At 41.2% G+C, this 14,729-nt stretch overlaps 12 pseudogenes; all 12 read left to right on the top strand.

Moving 5' to 3' along the window:
* The first annotated feature begins 894 nt into the window (after positions 1–894).
* On the top strand, positions 895–1,003 carry LOC137122610 (5S ribosomal RNA; annotated as a pseudogene).
* Positions 1,004–1,870: 867 nt separating this feature from the next.
* Positions 1,871–1,989, top strand: LOC137122585 (5S ribosomal RNA; annotated as a pseudogene).
* A 616-nt stretch (positions 1,990–2,605) lies between these two features.
* On the top strand, positions 2,606–2,724 carry LOC137122584 (5S ribosomal RNA; annotated as a pseudogene).
* Positions 2,725–4,547: 1,823 nt separating this feature from the next.
* LOC137122583 (5S ribosomal RNA) lies at positions 4,548–4,666 on the top strand (annotated as a pseudogene).
* A 616-nt stretch (positions 4,667–5,282) lies between these two features.
* LOC137122582 (5S ribosomal RNA) lies at positions 5,283–5,401 on the top strand (annotated as a pseudogene).
* Positions 5,402–8,190: 2,789 nt separating this feature from the next.
* Positions 8,191–8,309, top strand: LOC137122581 (5S ribosomal RNA; annotated as a pseudogene).
* An 867-nt stretch (positions 8,310–9,176) lies between these two features.
* On the top strand, positions 9,177–9,295 carry LOC137122589 (5S ribosomal RNA; annotated as a pseudogene).
* An 857-nt stretch (positions 9,296–10,152) lies between these two features.
* Positions 10,153–10,261, top strand: LOC137122608 (5S ribosomal RNA; annotated as a pseudogene).
* An 857-nt stretch (positions 10,262–11,118) lies between these two features.
* Positions 11,119–11,237, top strand: LOC137122591 (5S ribosomal RNA; annotated as a pseudogene).
* Positions 11,238–12,094: 857 nt separating this feature from the next.
* On the top strand, positions 12,095–12,203 carry LOC137122607 (5S ribosomal RNA; annotated as a pseudogene).
* An 867-nt stretch (positions 12,204–13,070) lies between these two features.
* LOC137122612 (5S ribosomal RNA) lies at positions 13,071–13,189 on the top strand (annotated as a pseudogene).
* Positions 13,190–13,805: 616 nt separating this feature from the next.
* On the top strand, positions 13,806–13,924 carry LOC137122611 (5S ribosomal RNA; annotated as a pseudogene).
* Positions 13,925–14,729: the final 805 nt, after the last annotated feature.

The following is a 14,729-nucleotide window of genomic DNA, read 5'->3' as shown; positions in this document are numbered from 1 at the left end:
TAGGAAGACCGCCTGGGAATACCAGGTGCTGTAAACTTTTTTGCTTGGGTTTACGGGCAGCACAAACTGGTGTTACTGCCTATTTATTCATAGAAATTGTTGTATATTTTCATCAAATTTTGTTCTTTCATTACTGTTTTGCTACTTTATTGGTTTGTCAACCATCGTGCTTCATTACTAGTAGACCATGTTACGGTCCTGGCCATATGTGTTGTTTTTGATTTGTTGTTCTTATAGGTGCCCTGCCTGATTGGCCGGATTGAGGGGCAGTACAGGAAGCTGATTGGTCCATCCTACACTTCCTGGATTTTTAAAAGTACGGTTCCCAACAGCTAGCGAGGCTCTTTCTGGCAGCAGCACCTGTTTGCTGTTCTTGGTTTCCAAACCTTATTTAGCATTTTTGAATTGTTAGGTTTTGTGCCGTGGTTTTGTGTATAAATTGTATATTTTGTAAATAGTATTAAATCTGTAGGGGTGAACAGCCTTTTTCTTTGGACTGTTTTCACATTAGGGAGTTAGGGTTAGCGACTGTCTTTTGGTTTGTTTATTTCTATCAGGCTAGCTAGCACTTTCTGTGGGAAATGGCTTATTTTGCTTATTATGTTGGCCTTGGTTCGCCCTGAGTTGTAGTGTCATGTTTTGTTTGACACTTTCTTTCGTTTAAAATAAATATCATTCTGTTGGAACATCTCGATCCTGGATTTTGGTTTGGGGATCGGAGAGGGAACATGCTAATTTATCTTTGTATGTTGCACCCTGACCCCCTAGACAGGGGCGTAACAGACCAGTACAGTTATAGTACTTTGTACTTTGCCACATTTATCTTCTTCTTAGCAAGTGTCATGCATTCTGCTTCTCCAGCATTTTTAAGAGCTGTTGATGATGTCAAATGCAGCTTACGGCCACACCGCTCTCTAAGCGCCCGATCTCGGCAGCCAAATAGAGCCGGGCCTGGTTAGTACTTGGTAGGAAGACCGCCTGGGAATACCAGGTGCTGTAAACTTTTTTGCTTGGGTTTACGGGCAGCACAAACTGGTGTTACTGCCTATTTATTCATAGAAATTGTTGTATATTTTCATCAAATTTTGTTCTTTCATTACTGTTTTGCTACTTTATTGGTTTGTCAACCATCGTGCTTCATTACTAGTAGACCATGTTACGGTCCTGGCCATATGTGTTGTTTTTGATTTGTTGTTCTTATAGGTGCCCTGCCTGATTGGCCGGATTGAGGGGCAGTACAGGAAGCTGATTGGTCCATCCTACACTTCCTGGAGTTTTAAAAGTACAGTTCCCAACAGCTAGCGAGGCTCTTTCTGGCAGCAGCACCTGTTTGCTGTTCTTGGTTTCCAAACCTTATTTAGCATTTTTGAATTGTTAGGTTTTGTGCCGTGGTTTTGTTTATAAATTGTATATTTTGTAAATAGTATTAAATCTGTAGGGGTGAACAGCCATTTTCTTTTGATTGTTTTCTCTTGTTTTCACATTAGGGAGTTAGGGTTAGCGACTGTCTTTTGGTTTGTTTATTTCTATCAGGCTAGCTAGCACTTTCTGTGGGAAATGGCTTATTTTGTTTATTATGTTGGCCTTGGTTCGCCCTGAGTTGTAGTGTCATGTTTTGTTTGACACTTTCTTTCGTTTAAAATAAATATCATTCTGTTGGAACATCTCGATCCTGGATTTTGGTTTGGGGATTGGAGAGGGAACATGCTAATTTATCTTTGTATGTTGCACCCTGACCCCCTGGACAGGGGCGTAACAGACCAGTACAGTTATAGTACTTTGTACTTTGCCACATTTATCTTCTTCTTAGCAAGTTTCATGCATTCTGCTTCTCCAACGTTTTTAAGAGCTGTTGATGATGTCAAATGCAGCTTACGGCCACACCGCTCTCTAAGCGCCCGATCTCGTCCGATCTCGGCAGCCAAATAGAGCCGGGCCTGGTTAGTACTTGGTAGGAAGACCGCGTGGGAATACCAGGTGCTGTAAGCTTTTTTGCTTGGGTTTACGGGCAGCACAAGCTGGTGTTACTGCCTATTTATTCATAGAAATTGTTCTATATTTTCATCAAATTTTGTTCTTTCATTGCTGTTTTGCTACTTTATTGGTTTCTCAACCATCGTGCTTCATTACTAGTAGACCATGTTAAATAAATTGTATATTTTGTAAATAGTATTAAATCTGTAGGGGTGAACTGCCATTTTCTTGGACTGTTTTCACATTAGGGAGTAAGGGTTAGCGACTGTCTTTTGGTTTGTTTATTTCTATCAGGCTAGCTAGCACTTTCTATGGGAAATGGCTTATTTTGTTTATTATGTTGGCCTTGGTTCGCCCTGAGTTGTAGTGTCATGTTTTGTTTGACACTTTCTTTCGTTTAAAATAAATATCATTCTGTTGGAACATCTCGATCCTGGATTTTGGTTTGGGGATCGGAGAGGGAACATGCTAATTTATCTTTGTATGTTGCACCCTGACCCCCTGGACAGGGGCGTAACAGACCAGTACAGTTATAGTACTTTGTACTTTGCCACATTTATCTTCTTCTTAGCAAGTTTCATGCATTCTGCTTCTCCAACGTTTTTAAGAGCTGTTGATGATGTCAAATGCAGCTTACGGCCACACCGCTCTCTAAGCGCCCGATCTCGTCCGATCTCGGCAGCCAAATAGAGCCGGGCCTGGTTAGTACTTGGTAGGAAGACCGCGTGGGAATACCAGGTGCTGTAAGCTTTTTTGCTTGGGTTTACGGGCAGCACAAGCTGGTGTTACTGCCTATTTATTCATAGAAATTGTTCTATATTTTCGTCAAATTTTGTTCTTTCATTACTGTTTTGCTACTTTATTGGTTTGTCAACCATCGTGCTTCATTACTAGTAGACCATGTTACGGTCCTGGCCATATGTTTTTTTTTTATTTTCTTGTTCTTATAGGTGCCCTGCCTGATTGGCCGGATTGGGAGGCAGTACAGGAAGCTGATTGGTCCATCCTACACTTCCTGGAGTTTTAAAAGTACGGTTCCCAACAGCTAGCGAGGCTCTTTCTGGCAGCAGCACCTGTTTGCTGTTCTTGGTTTCCAAACTTTATTTAGCATTTTTGAATTGTTAGGTTTTCTGCCGTGGTTTTGTTTATAAATTGTATATTTTGTAAATAGTATTAAATCTGTAGGGGTGAACTGCCATTTTCTTTGGATTGTTTTCACATTTGGGAGTTAGGGTTAGCGACTGTCTTTTGGTTTGTTTATTTCTATCAGGCTAGCTAGCACTTTCTGTGGGAAATGGCTTATTTTGTTTATTATGTTGGCCTTGGTTCGCCCTGAGTTGTAGTGTCATGTTTTGTTTGACACTTTCTTTTGTTTAAAATAAATATCATTCTGTTGGAAAATCTCGATCCTGGATTTTGGTTTGGGGATCGGAGAGGGAACATGCTAATTTATCTTTGTATGTTGCACCCTGACCCCCTAGACAGGGGCGTAACAGACCAGTACAGTTATAGTACTTTGTACTTTGCCACATTTATCTTCTTCTTAGCAAGTGTCATGCATTCTGCTTCTCCAGCGTTTTTAAGAGCTGTTGATGATGTCAAATGCAGCTTACGGCCACACCGCTCTCTAAGGGCCCGATCTCGCCAGCCAAGTAGAGCCGGGCCTGGTTAGTACTTGGTAGGAAGACCGCCTGGGAATACCAGGTGCTGTAAGCTTTTTTTCTTGGGTTTACGGGCAGCACAAGCTGGTGTTACTGCCTATTTATTCATAGAAATTGTTCTATATTTTCATAAAATTTTGTTCTTTCATTGCTGTTTTGCTACTTTATTGGTTTGCCAACCATCGTGCTTCATTACTAGTAGACCATGTTACGGTCCTGGCCATATGTGTTGTTTTTATTTTCTTGTTCTTATAGGTGCCCTGCCTGATTGGCCGGATTGGGGGGCAGTACAGGAAGCTGATTGGTCCATCCTACACTTCCTGGAGTTTTAAAAGTACGGTTCCCAACAGCTAGCGAGGCTCTTTCTGGCAGCAGCACCTGTTTGCTGTTCTTGGTTTCCAAACTTTATTTAGCATTTTTGAATTGTTAGGTTTTATGCCGTGGTTTTGTTTATAAATTGTATATTTTGTAAATAGTATTAAATCTGTAGGGGTGAACTGCCATTTTCTTTGGATTGTTTTCACATTTGGGAGTTAGGGTTAGCGACTGTCTTTTGGTTTGTTTATTTCTATCAGGCTAGCTAGCACTTTCTGTGGGAAATGGCTTATTTTGTTTATTATGTTGGCCTTGGTTCGCCCTGAGTTGTAGTGTCATGTTTTGTTTGACACTTTCTTTCGTTTAAAATAAATATCATTCTGTTGGAACATCTCGATCCTGGATTTTGGTTTGGGGATTGGAGAGGGAACATGCTAATTTATCTTTGTATGTTGCACCCTGACCCCCTGGACAGGGGCGTAACAGACCAGTACAGTTATAGTACTTTGTACTTTGCCACATTTATCTTCTTCTTAGCAAGTTTCATGCATTCTGCTTCTCCAACGTTTTTAAGAGCTGTTGATGATGTCAAATGCAGCTTACGGCCACACCGCTCTCTAAGCGCCCGATCTCGTCCGATCTCGGCAGCCAAATAGAGCCGGGCCTGGTTAGTACTTGGTAGGAAGACCGCGTGGGAATACCAGGTGCTGTAAGCTTTTTTGCTTGGGTTTACGGGCAGCACAAGCTGGTGTTACTGCCTATTTATTCATAGAAATTGTTCTATATTTTCATCAAATTTTGTTCTTTCATTGCTGTTTTGCTACTTTATTGGTTTCTCAACCATCGTGCTTCATTACTAGTAGACCATGTTAAATAAATTGTATATTTTGTAAATAGTATTAAATCTGTAGGGGTGAACTGCCATTTTCTTGGACTGTTTTCACATTAGGGAGTAAGGGTTAGCGACTGTCTTTTGGTTTGTTTATTTCTATCAGGCTAGCTAGCACTTTCTATGGGAAATGGCTTATTTTGTTTATTATGTTGGCCTTGGTTCGCCCTGAGTTGTAGTGTCATGTTTTGTTTGACACTTTCTTTCGTTTAAAATAAATATCATTCTGTTGGAACATCTCGATCCTGGATTTTGGTTTGGGGATCGGAGAGGGAACATGCTAATTTATCTTTGTATGTTGCACCCTGACCCCCTGGACAGGGGCGTAACAGACCAGTACAGTTATAGTACTTTGTACTTTGCCACATTTATCTTCTTCTTAGCAAGTTTCATGCATTCTGCTTCTCCAACGTTTTTAAGAGCTGTTGATGATGTCAAATGCAGCTTACGGCCACACCGCTCTCTAAGCGCCCGATCTCGTCCGATCTCGGCAGCCAAATAGAGCCGGGCCTGGTTAGTACTTGGTAGGAAGACCGCGTGGGAATACCAGGTGCTGTAAGCTTTTTTGCTTGGGTTTACGGGCAGCACAAGCTGGTGTTACTGCCTATTTATTCATAGAAATTGTTCTATATTTTCGTCAAATTTTGTTCTTTCATTACTGTTTTGCTACTTTATTGGTTTGTCAACCATCGTGCTTCATTACTAGTAGACCATGTTACGGTCCTGGCCATATGTTTTTTTTTTATTTTCTTGTTCTTATAGGTGCCCTGCCTGATTGGCCGGATTGGGAGGCAGTACAGGAAGCTGATTGGTCCATCCTACACTTCCTGGAGTTTTAAAAGTACGGTTCCCAACAGCTAGCGAGGCTCTTTCTGGCAGCAGCACCTGTTTGCTGTTCTTGGTTTCCAAACTTTATTTAGCATTTTTGAATTGTTAGGTTTTCTGCCGTGGTTTTGTTTATAAATTGTATATTTTGTAAATAGTATTAAATCTGTAGGGGTGAACTGCCATTTTCTTTGGATTGTTTTCACATTTGGGAGTTAGGGTTAGCGACTGTCTTTTGGTTTGTTTATTTCTATCAGGCTAGCTAGCACTTTCTGTGGGAAATGGCTTATTTTGTTTATTATGTTGGCCTTGGTTCGCCCTGAGTTGTAGTGTCATGTTTTGTTTGACACTTTCTTTTGTTTAAAATAAATATCATTCTGTTGGAAAATCTCGATCCTGGATTTTGGTTTGGGGATCGGAGAGGGAACATGCTAATTTATCTTTGTATGTTGCACCCTGACCCCCTAGACAGGGGCGTAACAGACCAGTACAGTTATAGTACTTTGTACTTTGCCACATTTATCTTCTTCTTAGCAAGTGTCATGCATTCTGCTTCTCCAGCGTTTTTAAGAGCTGTTGATGATGTCAAATGCAGCTTACGGCCACACCGCTCTCTAAGGGCCCGATCTCGCCAGCCAAGTAGAGCCGGGCCTGGTTAGTACTTGGTAGGAAGACCGCCTGGGAATACCAGGTGCTGTAAGCTTTTTTTCTTGGGTTTACGGGCAGCACAAGCTGGTGTTACTGCCTATTTATTCATAGAAATTGTTCTATATTTTCATAAAATTTTGTTCTTTCATTGCTGTTTTGCTACTTTATTGGTTTGCCAACCATCGTGCTTCATTACTAGTAGACCATGTTACGGTCCTGGCCATATGTGTTGTTTTTATTTTCTTGTTCTTATAGGTGCCCTGCCTGATTGGCCGGATTGGGGGGCAGTACAGGAAGCTGATTGGTCCATCCTACACTTCCTGGAGTTTTAAAAGTACGGTTCCCAACAGCTAGCGAGGCTCTTTCTGGCAGCAGCACCTGTTTGCTGTTCTTGGTTTCCAAACTTTATTTAGCATTTTTGAATTGTTAGGTTTTATGCCGTGGTTTTGTTTATAAATTGTATATTTTGTAAATAGTATTAAATCTGTAGGGGTGAACTGCCATTTTCTTTGGATTGTTTTCACATTTGGGAGTTAGGGTTAGCGACTGTCTTTTGGTTTGTTTATTTCTATCAGGCTAGCTAGCACTTTCTGTGGGAAATGGCTTATTTTGTTTATTATGTTGGCCTTGGTTCGCCCTGAGTTGTAGTGTCATGTTTTGTTTGACACTTTCTTTCGTTTAAAATAAATATCATTCTGTTGGAACATCTCGATCCTGGATTTTGGTTTGGGGATCGGAGAGGGAACATGCTAATTTATCTTTGTATGTTGCACCCTGACCCCCTGGACAGGGGCGTAACAGACCAGTACAGTTATAGTACTTTGTACTTTGCCACATTTATCTTCTTCTTAGCAAGTGTCATGCATTCTGCTTCTCCAGCGTTTTTAAGAGCTGTTGATGATGTCAAATGCAGCTTACGGCCACACCGCTCTCTAAGCGCCCGATCTCGGCAGCCAAATAGAGCCGGGCCTGGTTAGTACTTGGTAGGAAGACTGCCTGGGAATAAAAGGTTCTGTAAGCTTTTTTGCTTGGGTTTACGAGCAGCACAAGCTGGTGTTACTGCCTATTTATTCATAGAAATTGTTCTATAGTTTCATCAAATTTTGTTCTTTCATTGCTGTTTTGCTACATTATTGGTTTGTCAACCATCGTGCTTCATTACTAGTAGACCATGTTACGGTCCTGGCCATATGTGTTGTTTTTATTTTGTTGTTCTTATAGGTGCCCTGCCTGATTGGCCGGATTGAGGGGCAGTACAGGAAGCTGATTGGTCCATCCTACACTTCCTGGAGTTTTAAAAGTACAGTTCCCAACAGCTAGCGAGGCTCTTTCTGGCAGCAGCACCTGTTTGCTGTTCTTGGTTTCCAAACCTTATTTAGCATTTTTGAATTGTTAGGTTTTGTGCCGTGGTTTTGTTTATAAATTGTATATTTTGTAAATAGTATTAAATCTGTAGGGGTGAACTGCCATTTTCTTTGGACTGTTTTCACATTAGGGAGTTAGGGTTAGCGACTGTCTTTTGGATTGTTTATTTCTATCAGGCTAGCTAGCACTTTCTGTGGGAAATGGCTTATTTTGTTTATTATGTTGGCCTTGGTTCTCCCTGAGTTGTAGTGTCATGTTTTGTTTGACACTTTCTTTCGTTTAAAATAAATATCATTCTGTTGGAACATCTCGATACTGGAGTTTGGATTGGGGATCGGAGAGGGAACATGCTAATTTATCTTTGTATGTTGCACCCTGACCCCCTGGACAGGGGCGTAACAGACCAGTACAGTTATAGTACTTTGTACTTTGCCACATTTATCTTCTTCTTAGCAAGTGTCATGCATTCTGCTTCTCCAGCGTTTTTAAGAGCTGTTGATGATGTCAAATGCAGCTTACGGCCACACCGCTCTCTAAGCGCCCGATCTCGTCCGATCTCGGCAGCCAAATAGAGCCGGGCCTGGTTAGTACTTGGTAGGAAGACCGCCTGGGAATACCAGGTGCTGTAAGCTTTTTTTCTTGGGTTTACGGGCAGCACAAGCTGGTGTTACTGCCTATTTATTCATAGAAATTGTTCTATATTTTCATCAAATTTTGTTCTTTCATTGCTGTTTTGCTACTTTATTGGTTTTTCAACCATCGTGCTTCATTACTAGTAGACCATGTTACGGTCCTGGCCATATGTGTTGTTTTTATTTTCTCGTTCTTATAGGTGCCCTGCCTGATTGGCCGGATTGAGGGGCAGTACAGGAAGCTGATTGGTCCATCCTACACTTCCTGGAGTTTTAAAAGTACGGTTCCCAACAGCTAGCGAGGCTCTTTCTGGCAGCAGCACCTGTTTGCTGTTCTTGGTTTCCAAACCTTATTTAGCATTTTTGAATTGTTAGGTTTTGTGCCGTGGTTTTGTTTATAAATTGTATATTTTGTAAATAGTATTAAATCTGTAGGGGTGAACAGCCATTTTCTTTTGATTGTTTTCTCTTGTTTTCACATTAGGGAGTTAGAAATAAACAAACCAAAAGACAGTCGCTAACCCTATCAGGCTAGCTAGCACTTTCTGTGGGAAATGGCTTATTTTGTTTATTATGTTGGCCTTGGTTCGCCCTGAGTTGTAGTGTCATGTTTTGTTTGACACTTTCTTTCGTTTAAAATAAATATCATTCTGTTGGAACATCTCGATCCTGGATTTTGGTTTGGGGATCGGAGAGGGAACATGCTAACTTATCTTTGTATGTTGCACCCTGACCCCCTAGACAGGGGCGTAACAGACCAGTACAGTTATAGTACTTTGTACTTTGCCACATTTATCTTCTTCTTAGCAAGTGTCATGCATTCTGCTTCTCCAGCATTTTTAAAAGCTGTTGATGATGTCAAATGCAGCTTACGGCCACACCGCTCTCTAAGCGCCCGATCTCGTCCGATCTCGGCAGCCAAATAGAGCCGGGCCTGGTTAGTACTTGGTAGGAAGACTGCGTGGGAATACCAGGTGCTGTAAGCTTTTTTTCTTGGGTTTACGGGCAGCACAAGCTGGTGTTACTGCCTATTTATTCATAGAAATTGTTCTATATTTTCATCAAATTTTGCTCTTTCATTGCTGTTTTGCTACTTTATTGGTTTGTCAACCATCGTGCTTCATTACTAGTAGACCATGTTACGGTCCTGGCCATATGTGTTGTTTTTGATTTGTTGTTCTTATAGGTGCCCTGCCTGATTGGCCGGATTGAGGGGCAGTACAGGAAGCTGATTGGTCCATCCTACATTTCCTGGAGTTTTAAAAGTACGGTTCCCAACAGCTAGCGAGGCTCTTTCTGGCAGCAGCACCTGTTTGCTGTTCTTGGTTTCCAAATCTTATTTAGCATTTTTGAATTGTTAGGTTTTGTGCCGTGGTTTTGTTTATAAATTGTATATTTTGTAAATAGTATTAAATCTGTAGGGGTGAACAGCCATTTTCTTTGGACTGTTTTCACATTAGGGAGTTAGGGTTAGCGACTGTCTTTTGGATTGTTTATTTCTATCAGGTTAGCTAGCACTTTCTGTGGGAAATGGCTTATTTTGTTTATTATGTTGGCCTTGGTTTGCCCTGAGTTGTAGTGTCATGTTTTGTTTGACACTTTCTTTCGTTTAAAATAAATATCATTCTGTTGGAACATCTCGATACTGGAGTTTGGTTTGGGGATCGGAGAGGGAACATGCTAATTTATCTTTGTATGTTGCACCCTGACCCCCTGGACAGGGGCGTAACAGACCAGTACAGTTATAGTACTTTGTACTTTGCCACATTTATCTTCTTCTTAGCAAGTGTCATGCATTCTGCTTCTCCAGCGTTTTTAAGAGCTGTTGATGATGTCAAATGCAGCTTACGGCCACACCGCTCTCTAAGCGCCCGATCTCGGCAGCCAAATAGAGCCGGGCCTGGTTAGTACTTGGTAGGAAGACCGCCTGGGAATACCAGGTGCTGTAAACTTTTTTACTTGGGTTTACGGGTAGCACAAACTTGTGTTACTGCCTATTTATTCATAGAAATTGTTGTATATTTTCATCAAATTTTGTTCTTTCATTGTTGTTTTGCTACTTTATTGGTTTGTCAACCATCGTGCTTCATTACTAGTAGACCATGTTACGGTCCTGGCCATATGTGTTGTTTTTATTTTGTCGTTCTTATAGGTGCCCTGCCTGATTGGCCGGATTGAGGGGCAGTACAGGAAGCTGATTGGTCCATCCTACACTTCCTGGAGTTTTAAAAGTACGGTTCCCAACAGCTAGCGAGGCTCTTTCTGGCAGCAGCACCTGTTTGCTGTTCTTGCTTTACAAACCTTATTTAGCATTTTTGAATTGTTAGGTTTTGTGCCGTGGTTTTGTTTATAAATTGTATATTTTGTAAATAGTATTAAATCTGTAGGGGTGAACAGCCATTTTCTTTGGATTGTTTTCACATTAGGGAGTTAGGGTTAGCGACTGTCTTTTGGTTTGTTTATTTCTATCAGGCTAGCTAGCACTTTCTGTGGGAAATGGCTTATTTTGTTTATTATGTTGGCCTTGGTTCGCCCTGAGTTGTAGTGTCATGTTTTGTTTGACACTTTCTTTCGTTTAAAATAAATATCATTCTGTTGGAACATCTCGATCCTGGATTTTGGTTTGGGGATCGGAGAGGGAACATGCTAATTTATCTTTGTATGTTGCACCCTGACCCCCTGGACAGGGGCGTAACAGACCAGTACAGTTATAGTACTTTGTACTTTGCCACATTTATCTTCGTCTTAGCAAGTTTCATGCATTCTGCTTCTCCAACGTTTTTAAGAGCTGTTGATGATGTCAAATGCAGCTTACGGCCACACCGCTCTCTAAGCGCCCGATCTCGTCCGATCTCGGCAGCCAAATAGAGCCGGGCCTGGTTAGTACTTGGTAGGAAGACCGCGTGGGAATACCAGGTTCTGTAAGCTTTTTTGCTTGGGTTTACGGGCAGCACAAGCTGGTGTTACTGCCTATTTATTCATAGAAATTGTTCTATATTTTCATCAAATTTTGTTCTTTCATTACTGTTTTGCTACTTTATTGGTTTGTCAACCATCGTGCTTCATTACTAGTAGACCATGTTACGGTCCTGGCCATATGTGTTGTTTTTATTTTCTTGTTCTTATAGGTGCCCTGCCTGATTGGCCGGATTGGGGGGCAGTACAGGAAGCTGATTGGTCCATCCTACACTTCCTGGAGTTTTAAAAGTACGGTTCCCAACAGCTAGCGAGGCTCTTTCTGGCAGCAGCACCTGTTTGCTGTTCTTGGTTTCCAAACTTTATTTAGCATTTTTGAATTGTTAGGTTTTATGCCGTGGTTTTGTTTATAAATTGTATATTTTGTAAATAGTATTAAATCTGTAGGGGTGAACTGCCATTTTCTTTGGATTGTTTTCACATTTGGGAGTTAGGGTTAGCGACTGTCTTTTGGTTTGTTTATTTCTATCAGGCTAGCTAGCACTTTCTGTGGGAAATGGCTTATTTTGTTTATTATGTTGGCCTTGGTTCGCCCTGAGTTGTAGTGTCATGTTTTGTTTGACACTTTCTTTCGTTTAAAATAAATATCATTCTGTTGGAACATCTCGATCCTGGATTTTGGTTTGGGGATCGGAGAGGGAACATGCTAATTTATCTTTGTATGTTGCACCCTGACCCCCTAGACAGGGGCGTAACAGACCAGTACAGTTATAGTACTTTGTACTTTGCCACATTTATCTTCTTCTTAGCAAGTGTCATGCATTCTGCTTCTCCAGCATTTTTAAGAGCTGTTGATGATGTCAAATGCAGCTTACGGCCACACCGCTCTCTAAGCGCCCGATCTCGGCAGCCAAATAGAGCCGGGCCTGGTTAGTACTTGGTAGGAAGACCGCCTGGGAATACCAGGTGCTGTAAACTTTTTTGCTTGGGTTTACGGGCAGCACAAACTGGTGTTACTGCCTATTTATTCATAGAAATTGTTGTATATTTTCATCAAATTTTGTTCTTTCATTACTGTTTTGCTACTTTATTGGTTTGTCAACCATCGTGCTTCATTACTAGTAGACCATGTTACGGTCCTGGCCATATGTGTTGTTTTTGATTTGTTGTTCTTATAGGTGCCCTGCCTGATTGGCCGGATTGAGGGGCAGTACAGGAAGCTGATTGGTCCATCCTACACTTCCTGGAGTTTTAAAAGTACAGTTCCCAACAGCTAGCGAGGCTCTTTCTGGCAGCAGCACCTGTTTGCTGTTCTTGGTTTCCAAACCTTATTTAGCATTTTTGAATTGTTAGGTTTTGTGCCGTGGTTTTGTTTATAAATTGTATATTTTGTAAATAGTATTAAATCTGTAGGGGTGAACAGCCATTTTCTTTTGATTGTTTTCTCTTGTTTTCACATTAGGGAGTTAGGGTTAGCGACTGTCTTTTGGTTTGTTTATTTCTATCAGGCTAGCTAGCACTTTCTGTGGGAAATGGCTTATTTTGTTTATTATGTTGGCCTTGGTTCGCCCTGAGTTGTAGTGTCATGTTTTGTTTGACACTTTCTTTCGTTTAAAATAAATATCATTCTGTTGGAACATCTCGATCCTGGATTTTGGTTTGGGGATTGGAGAGGGAACATGCTAATTTATCTTTGTATGTTGCACCCTGACCCCCTGGACAGGGGCGTAACAGACCAGTACAGTTATAGTACTTTGTACTTTGCCACATTTATCTTCTTCTTAGCAATTTTCATGCATTCTGCTTCTCCAACGTTTTTAAGAGCTGTTGATGATGTCAAATGCAGCTTACGGCCACACCGCTCTCTAAGCGCCCGATCTCGTCCGATCTCGGCAGCCAAATAGAGCCGGGCCTGGTTAGTACTTGGTAGGAAGACCGCGTGGGAATACCAGGTGCTGTAAGCTTTTTTGCTTGGGTTTACGGGCAGCACAAGCTGGTGTTACTGCCTATTTATTCATAGAAATTGTTCTATATTTTCATCAAATTTTGTTCTTTCATTGCTGTTTTGCTACTTTATTGGTTTCTCAACCATCGTGCTTCATTACTAGTAGACCATGTTAAATAAATTGTATATTTTGTAAATAGTATTAAATCTGTAGGGGTGAACTGCCATTTTCTTGGACTGTTTTCACATTAGGGAGTAAGGGTTAGCGACTGTCTTTTGGTTTGTTTATTTCTATCAGGCTAGCTAGCACTTTCTATGGGAAATGGCTTATTTTGTTTATTATGTTGGCCTTGGTTCGCCCTGAGTTGTAGTGTCATGTTTTGTTTGACACTTTCTTTCGTTTAAAATAAATATCATTCTGTTGGAACATCTCGATCCTGGATTTTGGTTTGGGGATCGGAGAGGGAACATGCTAATTTATCTTTGTATGTTGCACCCTGACCCCCTGGACAGGGGCGTAACAGACCAGTACAGTTATAGTACTTTGTACTTTGCCACATTTATCTTCTTCTTAGCAAGTTTCATGCATTCTGCTTCTCCAACGTTTTTAAGAGCTGTTGATGATGTCAAATGCAGCTTACGGCCACACCGCTCTCTAAGCGCCCGATCTCGTCCGATCTCGGCAGCCAAATAGAGCCGGGCCTGGTTAGTACTTGGTAGGAAGACCGCGTGGGAATACCAGGTGCTGTAAGCTTTTTTGCTTGGGTTTACGGGCAGCACAAGCTGGTGTTACTGCCTATTTATTCATAGAAATTGTTCTATATTTTCGTCAAATTTTGTTCTTTCATTACTGTTTTGCTACTTTATTGGTTTGTCAACCATCGTGCTTCATTACTAGTAGACCATGTTACGGTCCTGGCCATATGTTTTTTTTTTATTTTCTTGTTCTTATAGGTGCCCTGCCTGATTGGCCGGATTGGGAGGCAGTACAGGAAGCTGATTGGTCCATCCTACACTTCCTGGAGTTTTAAAAGTACGGTTCCCAACAGCTAGCGAGGCTCTTTCTGGCAGCAGCACCTGTTTGCTGTTCTTGGTTTCCAAACTTTATTTAGCATTTTTGAATTGTTAGGTTTTCTGCCGTGGTTTTGTTTATAAATTGTATATTTTGTAAATAGTATTAAATCTGTAGGGGTGAACTGCCATTTTCTTTGGATTGTTTTCACATTTGGGAGTTAGGGTTAGCGACTGTCTTTTGGTTTGTTTATTTCTATCAGGCTAGCTAGCACTTTCTGTGGGAAATGGCTTATTTTGTTTATTATGTTGGCCTTGGTTCGCCCTGAGTTGTAGTGTCATGTTTTGTTTGACACTTTCTTTTGTTTAAAATAAATATCATTCTGTTGGAAAATCTCGATCCTGGATTTTGGTTTGGGGATCGGAGAGGGAACATGCTAATTTATCTTTGTATGTTGCACCCTGACCCCCTAGACAGGGGCGTAACAGACCAGTACAGTTATAGTACTTTGTACTTTGCCACATTTATCTTCTTCTTAGCAAGTGTC

The sequence above is a fragment of the Channa argus genome, unplaced genomic scaffold (genome assembly GCF_033026475.1).
Source record: "Channa argus isolate prfri unplaced genomic scaffold, Channa argus male v1.0 Contig185, whole genome shotgun sequence".
NCBI classification, from domain to species: Eukaryota; Metazoa; Chordata; class Actinopteri; order Anabantiformes; family Channidae; genus Channa; species Channa argus.
The sequence above is the reverse complement of the archived record's forward strand: the minus strand, read 5'-3'. Positions and strand labels throughout refer to the sequence as shown.